The following is a 19619-nucleotide window of genomic DNA, read 5'->3' on the forward strand; positions in this document are numbered from 1 at the left end:
GTCACCATCGGCACTACAAATAATATAACTCTAACGTAAACAAGTGTAATGAACTATATCATGATACCTACATACTTAGAAGCATGTATCTGTAACTTAATAATTGTGGATGACTGGGGAATTACTTTGCATCCCATCTTTGAACAAAACACTTTAAACGCCTCTTTGAACATTTATTTGGACTCTGACCTCAATTTTATCTCAAAATACGAGTAAGTGCCGACTAGCGACAAAAACAACATTATTAGATACAGGTGGTGTCTTCTCATCAGTTCGATATGATAGATAGAAAAGAGACCATCGCTATCAATAACGAGTTAGTTATATATGGATTCTTAATCGATATCGAATATAGAAAAAGTATGACATAGTCAGTTTACAATAATAATATATATCTAACCATAAAAAAGTATTTGATATCACTAATAACAACGATATATATTTTTTTTAATGAAAACTTGTTTAGGTACTTTTTCTGACAGACATGGAAAATATTTTTTTTAGATAAATCTACATAATAAATGAGTGCCTAAACATTATTTGCTTTGCTCTATCGATGTTTTGCTTCATGTTTTAATTTATTTGTTTATAAGAGACAACAATATAAATTTATAAGAAAAAGAAAACATCAGTCATAATATTGTTTTGATGTGATAATTTATAGAAATATTATTTTCCGATAAGAAACCAGGTTTTGGCGATGAGTCGCAGGACATCTTGTTTTAGTTCGTTCGCGTATACGATTCGTGTTAGATATGCGCTAGCTAATAGCTATTGTAAAATTATTATCGTGTTTAGTTCGATACCATTCAATCAATATGTGACGTCAATGATACATCATGTTAAAAATCAGATAGAGTACACAATTTATACAAAGTACACATAATTACGGATCTAACAAATGATGAAGTAGGTGATAAGCGAAAAAGTTCAATCACATTGCGTAACTGCACGACATTCTGTTACAAGAGCATTATCTTTGCCAAGCAGGCGTCAGACTATTCTCATAACATTTACGAGTAAGCAATGAAATAATAGAGTTTGTGTATGTATATGTAATATATAGATCGATTTTATCTTTATTTAAAAGAATCAATATATTATTACAACATGCATCGTACAAATATTTTACAGCACATAAATATAAGTATTATTTACACCAAAAAGTTTTTGCTGTATAACTACATATTATTAAAAAAGTGATATCAGAAGGAGATAGAAAAACAAGAGCAAAAAAACACATTAGTGCAATAAGCAGAAAGACTGCATTGCTGCTTATAAGTATTTACATTATATATGTATATTACTTTGCAACAACATATCTAATTTACTCCTTTTTTATAATTTCTAGACGTTTCCAATACACACATGTATGGCAGCAGTTAATTCATATTAAATATATTTGTTTCATAAAGTGTTCTTATTACGTAACATTTTTTATGGGAAATAGATAGAGACACATCTATTTCATCTCATAATATATTACATATAAGTACAATATTCTATCATAAGTAAAAAAAGTAAGGGCTTATGTAAGCAGATTTATGTTATTTCTGTAACTTCTAGCACCAAAGTGTTTCACCCAAAATTTCTAAAGGATGCAACTACATCCCATACACTCGTATATTATTAATAAGATACGCCTCTATATAAATATCGATAACAATATGTAATAATATTCAAGCAACTGACGAGAAAGTAATTTCCCATCATATCTTAAATGAGTAATAAGGAAACGAACGATTTTACTTAAGCCGTCATATAATCGCGTGAGATTGTCCAGATCTTTGTGAGACATTCCTCCGGAATGCTTATGACCCAACCAGCACTTTGGCTCGCGTATAATACCACATAAAAAGTAATTACGTTCATAACAAGACAAATAAAAACACCCTCGTTGTACGCGGAAATATACATTACCAAATATTGTGTTACAACTAAAGATGGGTGCAAATTTAATTAAAATTATAGTGCATTGATAGTAATGTTTTGTGAAGTGTACTGTTATCTAATCACATATAGGTAGGTATTGCTATGAAAAATAATTACGTTAAAGCAATTTACATGTAAACGATTTTTACATGCATCCAGATAAAGTGTGGATTACATCACCGCAAGATAATTAAGATGAGAAAACGTAGGTGAAACATACTATATGTAAGTAAAACATGCAACGAAATTTACATGTAATTCACTTGGAATGAAACTTTCAAATTACCTATTTCAACATAAGTACAAGAAAATTGTTAAAATAAATATAAAAGTGCCGTAAAATCACACACGTAAACTGAAGTAGGTATGTTTTAAGTTATAAAGCTTTCCTGGCTCGCTCATAAGTCGTAAAAGGGCTATTTCTAGTAGAAGGTAATAAAATGCTCCTTTGATACATCCTATCTGTATCCCCAGCCTATCTTGGCTTAAGGTGACGATATTTAGGGTTGACATTAAATAAAAGTAAACTACTGTAGACATTATTTTTCATTTGTTTAGGAAACTTTATTGGTAAACAAAACCCTGCTTGAGTTTATTTGTAGGTTAGAGGTTATCTCGTAACGTAGCTAGCTACGTTAAAGGCAATTGTTGCATAGTCCTTTATTTTATATACTAGTACTAAACCTAGAATAATCGATGATTCTTATCATAATATTGAGAAGACACATGTATCTTTAGGTTACTAAAAACTAGTTAAGGAATATCCTAACGTTTCTTAACGCTAGGAAGGTTTCTAGAACGCTAGCCTTAGTGTAATAGAAATAGCGATCTACTCCAGTACAAACATCGGCAAATATTGAAAAAATATTTTAAATAACTTTTTATAAATTCAGTCAACCCTATAGTATAGATTTCAACCCCACTAAACACTAAAAAGGTCTTCTCGGAATACTCAAAATACTATGTTCATCCAACACTCACTAAAAAGTTACACTAATGGCACATACAAATGTACTTTTAAATATACATACATCGGTTTTGTCCAGTGTCATACTAATATATCTAATAATGTAGGTCAATAATAAATTATTATAAATAAAAACAGTACATACTTTTAAATTATGTCATACTAGGTATTATTGGAAGAAGACTCTTTCGCACTTGTATATTTATATATTAGACAGTATTGAGAATCGTTCTACTCGTATGAGTATTCAAATACTCTAATACTCGTACCTATAAAAGTAGTATGTATGGACTTTCACATTATTTGTAATCAAATGATGATGTTTATCATCAATTAAATACAAAAAATGTCCACCTAGAGGGTGCAGCCTGATAAAATAATAATAGAATGAATGAGTAAATATATATTAATAATATACTGGATTTTATGTCTAACTGATAATTGTCTGTGATTTAAAAAGCTAAATATTTTTATACGTCTTTGAAGTAAGGATCAAGTCGGCGACAGACGTTTGATATCATCATACTATTATATTTTTTATAAATCATATTATTAATATTGGATACAATATTTTATTTGAATAAAAAGACTAGCTATTAATCAAGAGTGAACGAATTAAATGTTTCCTATCTAAAGAAAATTAAACAACAACAACAATATTTATTCCTAATCTTGTAATCAAATCAATTTTAATTTATAATCCACCCTCCATGGACTTTCGCCAATTAAGTTATTAGAAAAAAGTACATAGCATTAAAACTCGATCATTTAATTAAATCGATACCTACTGGTGGCGCCGTGAAACCGATTTCTCTTTTATACAGCAAAAAGCAAACAGTCATGAGATTCTTTATTGTTGGAGTTTCTATCTAATCTTAATGAGATCTCAAGAGAATTGGAACCTAAAGAACCGATATTAATTTATTTTTGAATATCAACAGTATTCAACTTTGTAAATTGCGTGGTTTCATTTTTTTAAATGGGAGTAATTTTTCATTGCCTTGAAAAAATAAATAATTAAGTAATATTTAGCAATTATAAATCTTATTTTTTCAAGGCAATGCAATGGTTTTAACATTATTTTGAAATTATTGTTTAATGTCGTAATAGATAGTCTACGAGTACATTAGAATTTCTGACTGATATGCGTCGCAGTAAATACATTTAACCCTCAAATGTCCCAACATATTGTCTATATTTGTCCCAAAATAGTTAGTACTGAAGACCGGATAGATTAGTACGGAAGATTGATCTCAGGATACATTAAAAAGGAGCACTAATTAAAAAATGCAAATCACTTTATACTTTCAAAAAGGATGTATACAAATCACATTTATACAAACATTAGATACTGACTGGAATTAAAACGAAACACATTTCCATCACAAACAAAGAGTTACATTGTACTCCGGAACGACGCTCCAATTATTGTTCACCGAAATCAACAATTCACCACTTATGAAAACACAACAATCTAAACCTTACACCCATGCAATAACAAACACAATGCTATAAAAGGGAGACTGGAAATAAAAGCTAATTCCGCCTGGATTTCGCCAACACAGGAAAACGTGATAATACTATAAAACCGTTTTAAATAGAAAATTGAACTGTAATATAAAGGGATTCTGCGTAAAACGATAAAATTCGGATATACTTTCATTATGAATAATGACGACTTATGGCATATGCCATATTACGAGTACTACAATATATCACCTTATTCAAACGACTCGGCAAAGTCCCGGATTCAATTGCCTGTTGGACTAATTTAATAAATTAGATTGATGTTGTATCTGATTGGTCTAATTTTTTATGAGTTCTCATAAAACAAAATTTTGTTTTGTTTTAATTATGTTTGAATATATCATCATTTTATACTATTTAGAAAAATACATTTCATTTTAGTATTCTTCTTTAGAAACATAGAGCTGTAAACTGTTTGAAATAATTTCCAGTACAGACATACATTTTCTGTTATAACTAAAACAAATTCATTAACACTGTCTGGCTAAAACACCATTTTGAGGTACCTTATAATGGAATAAGCAACCAATCTCAAGCAGATTTAAATCTTTTGTCTCAAGCACATACAAAGTACACTACAGACAGATGCTATCGTCACTTCCGCTCAGACAATAACCCCGAACGGAAGCGAATGGCGCGTGCCCATCAGGCCGTCCGTCCGTCCGTCCTCACGAACCATGCCGTAACAAGACCATGAATTTTTACACAGTCATAACCGTGTCACAACAATAATATTACGTGATGTTTAAAAAGTGCAAGCAATTTTAGATTATATCGATAAGTATAATCCTTGCTAAGGTAATAAATGTGAAAGTGACTTTGTTTATTACCTCTTTACGGTTTAATGGTTTAATTTAATTAATACATAAAAGCTTTATGTATGACAACCGCAATGCGACTTCATTGTCGCGTATAATTGATAATCTGACATGCAGATGGGAAGAACCTATACAGAATTATCATCAGATGGCCCGGGAGTAGTGACAAATTTTACCTATTTTAATGCATCAAATAGTGCTTATACGGTAAAAAATGTATATACTTTTTAAGTATCAACTAATATTTGTTTCGATTAACCATACAATATGTATTTTACGTTACTTATTTGAACTGTGTTCACATTCAGTATAAAATGATTTCACTAATTGGCTGTATAAGCTTAATAATGAAATGTTAACAGGTATAAATGGTTTTTCCAATAATAGAATTGAATAGAATAGAAAATCATTTATTCAAATAAACTTAATTTAAGCATTTTTATACACTTTTTTAGAAAAGTCAAAATTTTTTTTTAAATCTACCACTTTATTTGGAAAGAAATGTCACATATACATATAACCTCAATAGTTCCTTAATTGTTAAATGTAATGGCTTGCCTATTGATTCTGAACCAAAACAGTAGCTGTGACTTGGTAGTCTTATAGAAAAAAAAGGTTTCGTGTGCAAAATATTTAGATTAGTATTTTCAACAACCCACTTACATATTAATTTGCTTATTTCAAATTGCCATGACACAAAATCGTAAGTGGTAAAACAACTTTTTGTTTTTTTAAATAAAATTTTACCTAGAATCGAAATTGAGTCAATTATAACTGTAATGAGGCGCTGTAGAGGCTGATTTTGGTCTATATATTAAAACGCGACCTGGTTGAGAAATATTTGATATCAAAACCTGTAGTCCTAGACCTTTTATTAAAGTCAAAATTATTTTTAAAATTATTATCTGAGGTAATTTATTCTACTACTTTAACCTTACCACTAATATCATTAATAATAAATAATAATATCCCTGAACTATTCACACAGCGCCATCTAGTCCCAAGGTAAGCAGAGCTTGCGAGCTTTATGGGTTCTAGATAACTGATATTAATAGTTAGATATATTTTTTTGTAAATACATACATAATATACCTACATAGATCCGTCCCATACAAACAATCATACTTATGAATACATATTTTGTACCGTGCGAGGAATCGAACCCGCGACCATCGGAAATAAAGCGATGTGGTACCATCGAGGTCGTCGGCCTCGGTGGTCGACCATTAATGGCCACCGTCATTAATGGCTCGATCAATTAACATTCGGCTAAATATCAGTATTTGTACAGAATATTTGGATGTCTACCTCATAAAAATAAACACAGTAATTTGAGAACTCTTCACAAACCATGCTATTTATCCACGTATCGTGTACTCCATCGTTCCGGTCACTGGACCTCAATGGATCTCCATTGTTATGTTAGTATGTATAATGTACTACCATTGATTTAAGTAATTAGTGTGGTGCTTTACTCGTTCATGGCTGTATACAAAGTTTATGAGGACAAATTTTTAATACTAATAGAGAAATTCTTCTGTTTAAATTTATTGAATAAAGAAAACATTACTAAAAATAAAATATATTTATTTAACCTCATCTTACTATGTTGGGGCAGAACTAGGACGTTTTCCTTTTTAACTGTATGTGAGTAGGATTCCTGTTGCTGCAATTTTGAATAAATTCTCAATATTGTAAAAAAGGCGAAGAGTCGATCATGATCGCAAATAGTTGCAGTTTATTGTATACTGTAACATTAGTAGTTATAACCTCACCAACGTGGATTTATATTTGATGTGATGAGGCATTACATATTTTAATTATTGCACTACTTTATGGTAGAATAATATATTCACTACTAAAACTTTACTATGTTAATAAATATCAACTGCCTAGAATTATGGAACAACTCTTACTGTATATTCCACGTCAATAAATAAGCAATTTCATTAACTATTTCTAACTCCTTATTGCTTTCGTTTTTTTATAATTAGTTTATAATGTTTTTCCACAATGCTAAAAAACGAGCATACTATCTCCGTAGATAATTTTAAATTGAGAATCTTACTTAAAATCCGCAAACGGATCATTGATTCCTCGATCCACTGACGTCACTGAACCCTTACATTCTATTGTTTCACACGCTCCTGGTTACGCAAGCACTGTCCCGAATAGTGTTTACTCTCTCCAACATATACCATCTATACTCCTCTAACAGAATATATTAAGAGCAATAATAAACTGCGACCGTCTCATCGTAAACAATTATAGAGTTAGTGCATAGTCCAATAGAGAATGTAACGAACTTAGACATGAATCAATCATGTTATCTTATTGAATTTGTATAAATACTGTTCAAGATACTGAATTATCTATTTTAAATGACAGCAATCTATATGGTAAAAGGTGTGTCTCATAAACTCTCAAAGTTACAATTAATTCCTCTACATTTGCATTTTAATCTGTATTATAAATTAATTAGATAGAAATTGTTGTAAAACTTATTAAATAAATTTTAGATATACTTAGACTAAATGCAGTATACATTCTACGTAGACAAAGTTCTGGGAATCGAGTAGACTTCATAAGTAATATATTTCACTCCACAGCCAGCTTTTTTCATTCTAAACTGCATTACTATACTGTCCAAAAAAATGCGTATCCACTTATTATTTATGCACCCGTTTAATGCTATTACTCGCTACATAAACACACGATAAAAAGCTAATGTGATTACAATTTCCTTCCTATCATACACTCATTATAGCCATACGTATAGTCTGCAACATTCTTAGAGTGTTCTCTATAATGTTTATTATATTAATTGTGTTATTTACTTAGTTCGTAGTTTAGTATCTCGCGCACTCGTAGATTGAATATTAATATAAAATATTGTATTTAAACACACCCAGCGTAATGTGGGCAGGACAATACCTATTTACTCCAACTGGAAGAACTGAAGGTACATTGAATATCAATGGCTAACATTGATTTGAAGATTTTTAAGCAACCCAAAATATGTAAATAGTATTAATAGAATACTAAAAAAACACTGATAATATTAGCCAATTAACAAAAGTAATAAAATAATATTTCTTAATTAATTTGCAAGTAATTTAACACAGTAATTAAATACGAAAACCTTCATATTCTTAGATAAGTTGAGTTAACTAATTAAACAGGAATCGTAGAATGGACGTTAAACCGTAAACCTCACTAGAAAAACAGAAACCACGAACAAGTTTAGACCTTTTCCTTTAATTATATTTTGTTTTTATTCAATATCCCACGTATATTTCTGCCTATGAAATATAATAATAATGCTACTATTGGAAAGTATAATTAATGATTCTGCGTAATTTAAAACTGAAGTTAATTAATGAATTAGGGCTGCAACAATTACTACATACATTATAATTGCGCAATAATTCAGCTACTTACTGATTACTTATCTACTGTACATATTTATTAAGTAATATGAATATGAAGGGTTTTAATTACTACTTACTTTTGTTAAAACTATCAGATCTGCGGATAAGTGACCAGGAAATAACAGTATATAATTATCTGTCTTTACCCACGTCTGTCATAAGTACGTTTATAACACAGCTTAACTGCCTTTATAAGGAAACTTGCTGCTTTTTCCTATCACTATCTATATTAACAGTTGTTTTATCCATTTCAGTTGGTTGATCTACTTTATCACCGACTCTTGGCCCATACTATTATTATTAATTTATTAATTAAATTAGCATTAGTCGTTTTATTTTTATGGATGGAAATAGAAAAATATGTAAAATGTACTAAAGGATCTAGTCACGTTGGAGGAATACCTATAAGAGCAAGACGAGGAAAAAGACAAGTTAATTAACCTATAATAACAAATTCATCAATAATTGACTATGATATTTTTCAGATAGAATCTTAATGACACCAGGTGGGACCACATGTATGTTGACTAAATAAATCGCATTAATAACTATATCCAAACAGCCATTAATTAGTACAGAGGCAATCATCTACCTCTGTACTAATTGGCTATGCACATATATATACAGAATCATTTTGCTAACCTATGCACATATATATAGAGAATCATTTTGTAAACTAATTGTATTGATTGTAATGTTCGTTTATTACAATAATTTAAATTCACCTTTAATGTAACCCAAAGTAATGAGTTAATTCCTATGACACTCATCTCAACTTGTCGCCTAGTTTTCATTCCTACCTTCAATATACTACATACGTACATATATAAAGCTGCAATCTGGCTGTACAGTAAAATTTAGATCAATCCATTTAATAATTTACTTTGAGCGACTTATCATTATATATCAACCAGTTACTCAGCGCCGTTCATCCTTTATATAAATGGGTTCTTATCACTTAAAAGCTCAAACCAATCCCCACGAAAATCTGCCATTTGTCCATCCCTTTATTCGACGGCAACAATCTGCAATTGACTTGATATGGTCAGAAAATATTTATAGAAATTTATTGATTTAGCGTTGGCACTTCTATACACGGATAGTTGACAAGAAATTCTGAAATACTAGCTACTAGCCGCGACTTCGTCTGCTTAAAGTTAGTGCTTCAAGTAGTCAATTTTTTATAATGATTTCAATACTTTGAATGTGTCCAATAGAGTACCGCATTTTGTTTGTTACACATTTCATTTCTGTCGATAAACCGTTTATTTGTTTAGTAGAACATATCTTAACGACTAAACTATCTTTAAAAGTTCGTAAACAGAGAAACAGAAAAACGTTCGCATGTGTAATATGAGTATAGATGAAACATGAGTGTAATATATAAATGCAAAAAGATTGATGTATTCCACTTCAAAACTTTGTGGTATTTTAAATTCAATATCTACACAGAAAATGCTCTGCAGTGGCTCTCTCTGAGTAATATTCGTCCAATTCCAAGTACTACAGCAATACTATGAGGTCAGTGCTCCCTTCAGTATGAAAAATGTACACAAACAAAATATGAAAAATATTCGCTATTTATATGAATAAAACTTTATGCTTTATATTAGACTGTTCGAACATACCTACCTACCTAAGGTAGGTATGTTCGAACAGTCTAGTGCATATATCTACATGACATGAAAGTAAACTTTTATCTACATAATTCTAGTATTTTATTCAGATTATGAACATTAAATATTTGAATTCTTCTGAGATCTGTACATAATATTTGACATATTTATTCTTATATTATACTAGCTCTACTCACGACTTCGTACGCGTGGAATTTAACTTTATTTTTCTAAAAAAGTAGCCTAAGTTACTCCTTATTACATCAGATAGCTGCCAAAAAAAGACTCGTCAAAATCAGTCCAGCTATTTCAGAGGTTAGCCGGAACAAACAGACAGACAGACAAAAATTATAAAAAATGATATTTTTTTTTAATGGAAACAATTTTCAAGCAACAATAATCTGTTAGTTTGTTTTGGAAAGGTATACCTCCAAAACAATTTGTATCGAACTTTCTACATCTGCAATTATTTACCATTTAAATATATAAATATAAATATAAAAAACTCTAAATACTAATTTAATCGAATGTATCACAGAATATTAGATTCAATCTCAAAATCAGATGTTATAATGTAACTATTATAAAGTCTGTATCTATCAAAATAAAACAATATAAAACAGCAATATACAGGTATAATAAAAAAAATTGAAAACACAGTGGTAGCTAACAATACCCAATGGTCGAGCTGTATAAGTAATGTTTAAGTTACAGAGTTTGTTACTCGTTGAATAACTTTATTAATAAGCAAAGTTGTTATGGAACAATATCGAAATCCAAAGTTTTCCACTTCAATTTATATTCCAACTCTCGCATTTTGACGCGTTTTAATCGTGGGTCTACTTAATACTTGTTAATTTGTTCTATAACGGACAGACAGTAATTAATTCATGTCAAAATACTTACATTATAACTACAAAGTAATTCGATGTATAGTTAGTATTCCGCCGACGAATGTATAAAGTTTGAAGTACATAAAGTATATGGTATTACCTACAGATGGTAACGTATAACGGAGACAGTTGAAACAACCCGGAAGCCAAATATTAATTAATATTCGTAGAACAGAGTACAACTTTTCTCTATGTTAAAGGAACAAGGGTCGAATTCGGTATAAAATGTTTCTTGTATTTTCACAATCTACATAATACTGCCTATGAGAAATACAGAACTTATTTTAATATTTCCATGTCCTTCAGGATCATTTTCCTTTAGAAATATTATTTTTGCATTAATCAAAATTATACGTTGACGATTATCAACCAAGCCAGTTTTTCTGACAAATTCCAAATCATTTTCTGACTTAGTTCGAGATCTATGCATTCACTTAACTCTGTTTACCTATTTGTTTTCACTATAAATAAGTTTAAAGTTACAGTATCTATTTGGTTTAAAAGTTGTCACCAAAACAAATATGAGAAATCAGCATGTTTTTAACAAAAAGTAAAACTACATAATTTACAGTATCTATAAATAATCACTAATATTGTAACAAAATAAAAATATAGCATATAGAATACGTATAATATCATTTCAATCTACAAGGATATGGACTATCACTGTGTATGTATGTACATGTATCTGAAATTATGTTAAAAACATTGTTGCATGTATGTTCTCATGTAATCATCGATAACTATGCTCTTCACACTACGATTTTATCCACAATTATTGCTGTAATAAAATCACCAAGTATAGGCTCAGTGTTGTACCCAATATACATAAATTATTTTATCTCTCCTCTTCCAGCCCCAGTTATTACATTGTATATTTGTATATAGCGCAGTCTGTGATTACACCTACTGTAATTGTAATTACACTTCATTTGTGTTACTGAAATGATAAACATAACGACGTCTTTCACACAACAACAGTTTGCAAAACATTAATAAAATTACATTCGCCATGAAAATTACTTGTATTATATTTATTACAATTTACAAAAACATACATACAGAGAACATAAAACGAACATTGTGTTTTTTCATGTTAATCGCTTCACGTATTATCGTTTTTTCTTGAGTAGTAATTCCATTCTTTAAAAAGAATTTCTAAATGAAGGAACTCAATATACTTAGTACCTGCAGCTAGAACCTTCAATCTTTAAATTTAGGATATTTTTATGACACAGAATTTCCAGAAAGGGATTTGCTAAAATTCCCACGGGAACGGGAGATAAGAAATTCCATGCGAACAAACTACTGCGGTAAACTGTTATGTAATTGCTTAATAATCATAATAATAAGTACCTATTATACATTACGAAGTATAAAAGCTCACACTAATCTCTTCTTTTATATTAAAAAACAAGTCGATGTTCTTGATAGACTGTGTCAATGGTAAACCACGTAACAGATGATTTTATTTACTATTATTTACATTTTTTTACGGAGAGTACCTTAAAAATATGTTCTTATATGTATGTTTTCAACCCAAAGGCAGACAAAGTCGGGTCAGTCTCTAGTCAATTATAAATTACACAATTTTGTACTTATAAACAATTGAAATATGAGGTTTAATTTTAACACAACACTATTATTAATGGTCATTTTTTTATTTTCAGATTACACTAATCAAAGTGCATCGAATGACGGTACGTAAAGATTAATGGTTATTATATAATCATATTTAAAAATATACAAGCACACGATATTGATGTTCTTACATGAAAAAAATCACACATATTTCATGAGTTTCAGTGATTACATGTATATTTTGTCCCTTAAATATACATAGACCAGAGGAAGATTTTGTATAAAACAGCAGTGGGACGGTAACAGGTTGTCATAATGATGACACCTGTGAAGAACTAAAATCTTTCATCTTATATAATACAATATTTCTACATTTGCTTTTCTTGTCTACTTTATTGACAAAATATTGCCCGGTAAATCCGTAAATAGGTTCCATTAAAACAGTGTGCGTGTGAACAAACGGGCGGAAAGTTCACATGGATCTATCCAATACTAAGTGAGCTCTACCACTTCAAAGAATAAAATATCTTGCGAACTCACCGCAAAGGTCTTGCGAGGGAGGGAGGCTCAAAATAAATCGGTCGCTCTGTAAAGATTAGGCACATGTGGGGTGTGGGAACATAGACACCCTCAGTAGCAAGGTGCAGCTGGTGAATGTACCTATTCATGACAATCATATGTATTTAACTTTATCGCACGAAACTACTGCTACTTAGAGCATTACATATCAATGAAATACGGATATCGATACAGAAGTTTGTTTCAAAATATTTGAACTAAATTTTGTTTTAATTGTGTGATACAATTAATATAAAGCGAAGACAGATGAAATTTCTGAAAACTGAGTACCGGAAATACTTATGATATTATAATCAGAATTTTGGATTATTAATCAATCATTATCATTAGATATCACTATGGCCATTAATTTATCGACTGACACATAGATTTCTATAAATAATAATATTCTACGTTCGTATCTTTGTAAATATTTTGTCGGAACATATAACAAATCAAATGATTCCGAGACCCTTAGTAATACGTATAACTTCTATCTACATTAATAAAATTACTTGAATGTATCAGGATTTACCACAATCGGAACCCTGTACAAAATGCATAACCTCTTACATAAATATACCCTGTACATATATACTTCTGTAATGAGATGTATAGAGACTTCGGCGCGATGGTTTCTATAAATTGCTACCTACTATTAATGTATTAGATCTTTGTTCTACATTGCAATATGAATCATTAATGGTGATGTCACTTGCTAACAAAATAACAGGATTATTTTCTAAAACGCACATGCAGCAACTGGTTCTTAATTATTTTTAAACATGACAGCAAAATATAAATGATGATGAACTAACTTATTTCGTTAACAATAAACAACTAAACCGGATTTGACAAAGAACTTACGTGAGACAGAGACAGTAAACCATTCTGGTTTACTGTCTGGCCTAGAAGCTTCTCTGAAGAATAAAAAGTGAAATTACGTCACGAACGTTATTATCTATTCTGCGATACCCGTGGTACTGTATATGTCTATAGTCAACTTCTGCAATTTCACATGAGATGGCCAACTTGCCATTGCCATGCTGTAAAATATTTAAAGAGATCATTCAAGTGCAAAGCACTTCGCGCCTCGAGAGTTACAAGTACCGTCGCAAGTTAACGGATTTAAATGAAATGTGGTACTTATATAGACTATAACCCAGATTACTATACGGGATACAGTTAGTATTATAGACATTGAGTTGTCCTTATATACATATATCTAAATTTTTAATGTGTTGGTTAGTCCTAGATCATTTTGTGGCTAAACCCAGTCATAACAATCTGTAAGATGCTACGAGTATGCTACACTTGAAGAAAGACTACTAAAAACATTTCTTTGTGTTTCCGTCACGCAGACAACTCAAAATCTAAGACGAAACTACTAATATGATCTATAATAAGATGATAGTATAACTGTCAATAAAGATCTAATATCACTGTCGATATGATAAAGTTATTAATTTCTGAATGTAAATCAGGTAAGATTATGATTTAAAGTTTCTAGAATTTGATTGAAATGATATACATAAATGTACATACGGTACACAGTACGTATGGTTCAACCCTATAAAATGCGATAGATTCAAAACAAACATTCGCATAATTTAAACGAAAGTTTATACACAATTCGATGTGCAACTAGACTACCGCATGACAACTAAATACCATATGACGGCTCATTTAATAGAAAGTACTAATAAACTTTTATTTTAAATAAAGATCAGATATATTTATTTCCTTTAAATAATGCAATGAAGAGATGACAGTTGTTTTTCAGCACCTGCCACATCATTCAAGAAGCGGAAGAGAAAAAAAAGGTGACACATGCAAACCATCACATTTAGAAATAAAAAAAATATGTAAAAAACGCCTTTCGAGTTCGAACTATAACAGAATCATTGTAATATATGATGAAATTAGAAATTGTGTAACTTCAAGTCATTTTCATCTAAAAAATGTTATGACTTAAGTTATTATTAATATTTTTCTGCAAATGGTAGACATAATAGTTAGAACAGTCTTTCAAACTTGTATGAGGGAAACTTTCGCACGTTATATGACTACATAGGAGTACATCAACAAACAACACATCACCATAGCCTGTGCCTGTTAATCATCTCACTTTGCCCCTCTGACGACCAAAGTATTAATTTCTAGTCAGATTATTTTCAACTTTAATATCTCTACATATTTCCAGTTTACGAGAATCATTAAAATATTACCAATTGTTGGACTTAAATAAGTACATATAATAAGTAAATTAGAAAGCAACTAATTAATCCGTCGTTATTTTAAAACGTTAGTTTATTTAACTCTTTATAAAGCAACAACGTCCGCCTGGCTTCATATATTAGTTGACCGGATTAAAAATAACCTATTTGTATATTCTTCCCAATTCCAAATCAGCATATATAGTAGGAACAATATGTAAATGCTAAAAAGAAATTATTTTCTTAATCTAATACTGTGAATGTTTAAAATATATTACTAAAAGACAACATAATGACAATGTTATTTTACTTAATTATGATATATGCCAAGTTCATTACATATTCATTTTCTTGTGAAACCACTCAGCAAGAAAATTCATTCATTTATGAATCATTAAATACTATAGATTTCACGTCGTATAGTTTCTTGACGATAATCATAAACAGACATTGACTCGATGTGAAAACGCTGTAGAGAGAACACCTTTGTTTTCTTTTAATAATGCAAAGTAATTAACAATGATTAGTTCAAGAACAGTATAGGCTCGACAAATTAGATTATTATTATTCTTGTGGTAAGAATTTATGATCAGAAATATTAATCGTATTAAACGGCTTAATCAATACTCCATAGCTATTAAATCTCCTAAAATAATAATCTATAGACGGATTAGCTACCTACATACTTCTTAAAATGAACAATAATTTCATTCTTCACCGCTGTGCACAAAACCAGCCCATAAATCACTTGTATAGTTTGGCGTAAAATGTATGATATGATAATATAAGTATGAAATAGATATGTGATACAGAAAAATTTATAAAAGCAATGCCATTTAACGAATAACAGGTTCTCTTGTGTCCTTGACTTTTTGCTTGTACTTTCATAGTTGTTTTCGTGAAAATATTAATGTAAACACTCTCATTGACATAATTCGTAAACATCGTTTTATATTCACAAGGATTCACATTAGCGTCTAAAAGCAGTTAATCTTTGTAAATTTCTCTCAATACTGGGCTGTCTCATATTTAATTTTATTACGGAATTATGTATGAGCAGAGGGGAACCTTGTTTAATGTAGCAGGAAAAGGAAATTTAAAGAGGAACGCTTACGAGGAACATTGTAGCAATGGCTCACGCCTTCTACGACCAGATGATCCATTAGGACAATTGAATAACAAGTTTTGATTAAATGGAATAAATTGTGTAGGTACATTGCGATACGCTGTTCTAGGCTAGGTTTATACGGTACATATATTAACGTATATTTTAGTTATGCATTATTTTCAGAACGTATTCAGCTTAATATATGTAGTTTAGATTTGTAATGGTAAAACAAAAAACACTTCAATCAATATGATATACATATTTCTAAAAATTTACTATTACATTTAAAGATGTTACAGAGATCAAATTAACAGGTAAAATAAACATATATCTATGCCTGGATACAGCATAAATCTACAATGCATTTAATATTAATTTCATTTATGAATGCAATACCTTCGGTGTTAGTAGGTAACCGATTGCATGTATGATTGTGGGACCAATGGCTTATGTAAGTAGGTCGGATATTAGGGGACGGAATGAGAGCGGCCCAGCCAACTGGGTCGCAGACTCCGAGAGGTCGCCCTGTACTGCCATCAGTCACCGTTGAAATATTGATACGACAGGCGTATTCCATTCAACACGTTCGTGGCACGACATGCCGAGACGGAAATACGGAAATTTACGGATATAATTCGAACTAATATGTCGGTGTTGGAGAAATATTGCTATGAATTCAAGTTGTAGATACAATGAAAAATGCTAAAATTAAGACGATATAATACAATGAATGAACGAGTCAGTCACTTGTAATTAGAATATTACTGTAAATTTTGTAGTTGTATACTGATTTTTAGTTCTGACGATATCCCATAAAACCATATATTGTGTAATAAAAACGTAACAATAAAATCTTTACATTCTTGTATAGAAAACATAAGGAAGTGACATAATATACTTCCATATATCTACATTAATTATTGCATCTATTAGGATTAAGGAAGCCTTGTTATTCGTGATATGTTTTGGTTTCATTGTTTGCACCAATATAATTATATGTGTACAGTATATTTTTTAATTTAACTAGGATAATATAGAACAGAACATGATTTTATATTTTGTTGTTATTATGTCGGTTGATAATAAAATCGGTATATGTTTTGTTTGTATATCATAGTACAATGTGTGTCGATTACAATTATAATTACGAAGAAATTGTGCACTCGTTATATATAAACATGCGGGACAATGAAAGTAGCTACAGAAACAGTTGATAATAATGTACAGTGGAAGAAAAAAGTCGTTAGATATTTTTTAATAAGTGGTACATATGGTCTAAGTAACATTAGTCCTTGTAGGAAGATTTAAGAGTCATAAAATGCGCATATATTTTAAACATGGACAAGCACATAAGAATAAAATAAGAGCTAAATTTCTTGTCAGTTCTTCTTAGCTCGAATACACACCGGAGTGACGGTAGATTTTGACATATAAATGTAACATGAATAAAGATATTTTGATATCAGTTTAAAAGTGCTCATGTTGGTAAGGTGTTTAATATTTTATTTCTGTACATGTGTATATAAATAAAATCTATAATGAATTAATGTAAATAGTTCTATTTATACAAAGATAAATTTTTCAACATATAAACCTTGCAAAATCGTTAGGCATCGTCGCACTACGTAAAATGTGTTATTGTGTAATTGATATATTCAAAGATATATATCAAATTTTAATTCAGCTGGATATTATTTTAAAAACATTTGACCCATACAATTGTTGCAAATGTACGAAGACAGGGTGAGTTGCTAGTATGTTCATAATTGCAGTACATCACCGCTTGGTCAACAAATACTTAATAACCTTATGTTATTATTCCTGTGCTTCACTCAACACCGATTGAAATTTTCTTTGTCCCGAGAGTAATTTTGCCCATATGTTCAACATAATGTAGGTTCGAACAAACATGTTTATTATAATAGCTACTGAATTTATATATATATATATATATATATATATATATATATATATATAATATGCAAGTACCATAAAATAAACACGTGTAAAATATTTAGGTATGTAGATACCTACGTACCTATACGAGTATGTATAGAATTGCATCTCTGCCTTAAATGCATCAAATAATATTGTATTAGATTTATTCTTTATAATTGTTCAGTTTATTTTATTGTAGCATATTAACAAAAGTATCAAAACTTTTTACACGTGATGTACATTTTTATTTACATACATAAAAGTATACAAATGAATGTAAAAAATTTAGACTTTACTAAAAACGTCATTTGAAGTAAAAATTTAAGAGCTCTATTTAATTTACGATTAATGTCGCTGCGATGAACTTAATTATAAAATTATTACTTTATATTATTTTTATTAAAATTGTTGCTATTAAGCAATATATACCAATTATGAGCTCCATTATTAATTTGTTCTCTAAACCAGGAACTAATTGCAAGTCAAATGGCGAGGCTATCAGCCTCGTTGTTATTGTGCATTTGCTGTACAGTAAGGTCTAATGTACCTACTGACTCAATACTGATAATGTCTATACGATAACACACAAGGAGACCTATTTAACGTCAAAGATAACAAGTATATTCTTGTTTTGACAATTATTTCAAAATTTATAACATTGTACATAATTTTAGCAGATATTTAAATAAAACTTTTAATTTTATAACATATAACATTGCAAATGCGAAACGCAAATGCAATACTCATGCAACATCAAATGCGTACTTTAAAAGTAAAAAACATGTAAAGAATTTTTTGTAATTATAAATAATGAAATATTTTTCAACTGATAATATATAATATAACTACTAGCTTATACTGTTTATCAATAGGGACCTTTTTGTTGTTTTTGTTTAGATATAAACAAAGAAAGAAAATGATTCGACAAATCCTATTGAAAGGTAGAAAAAACTTTGGTCTCCTTTTGCAGTTATAATAATACTTATTACACACTATTATGTAAAAAAGAAGTGACTGTATACGTATTTACAATG

At 29.9% G+C, this 19619-nt stretch overlaps 1 protein-coding gene across 1 annotated transcript in view; it reads left to right on the forward strand.

Moving 5' to 3' along the window:
* The window catches only part of LOC131848167 (ADP-ribosylation factor-like protein 4C), a 53545-nt gene that overhangs the window by 16539 nt on the left and 17387 nt on the right, over positions 1-19619 (forward strand). The window contains exon 2 of the mRNA XM_059197935.1: positions 12855-12884. The gene's annotated coding sequence lies outside the window, so the exon portion shown is untranslated. The remainder of the gene's footprint in view (positions 1-12854; positions 12885-19619) is intronic.

Source organism: Achroia grisella, unplaced genomic scaffold, assembly GCF_030625045.1.
Source record: "Achroia grisella isolate CSIRO2021 unplaced genomic scaffold, CSIRO_AGI_Agris_v1 utg546, whole genome shotgun sequence".
Taxonomy (NCBI): domain Eukaryota; kingdom Metazoa; phylum Arthropoda; class Insecta; order Lepidoptera; family Pyralidae; genus Achroia; species Achroia grisella.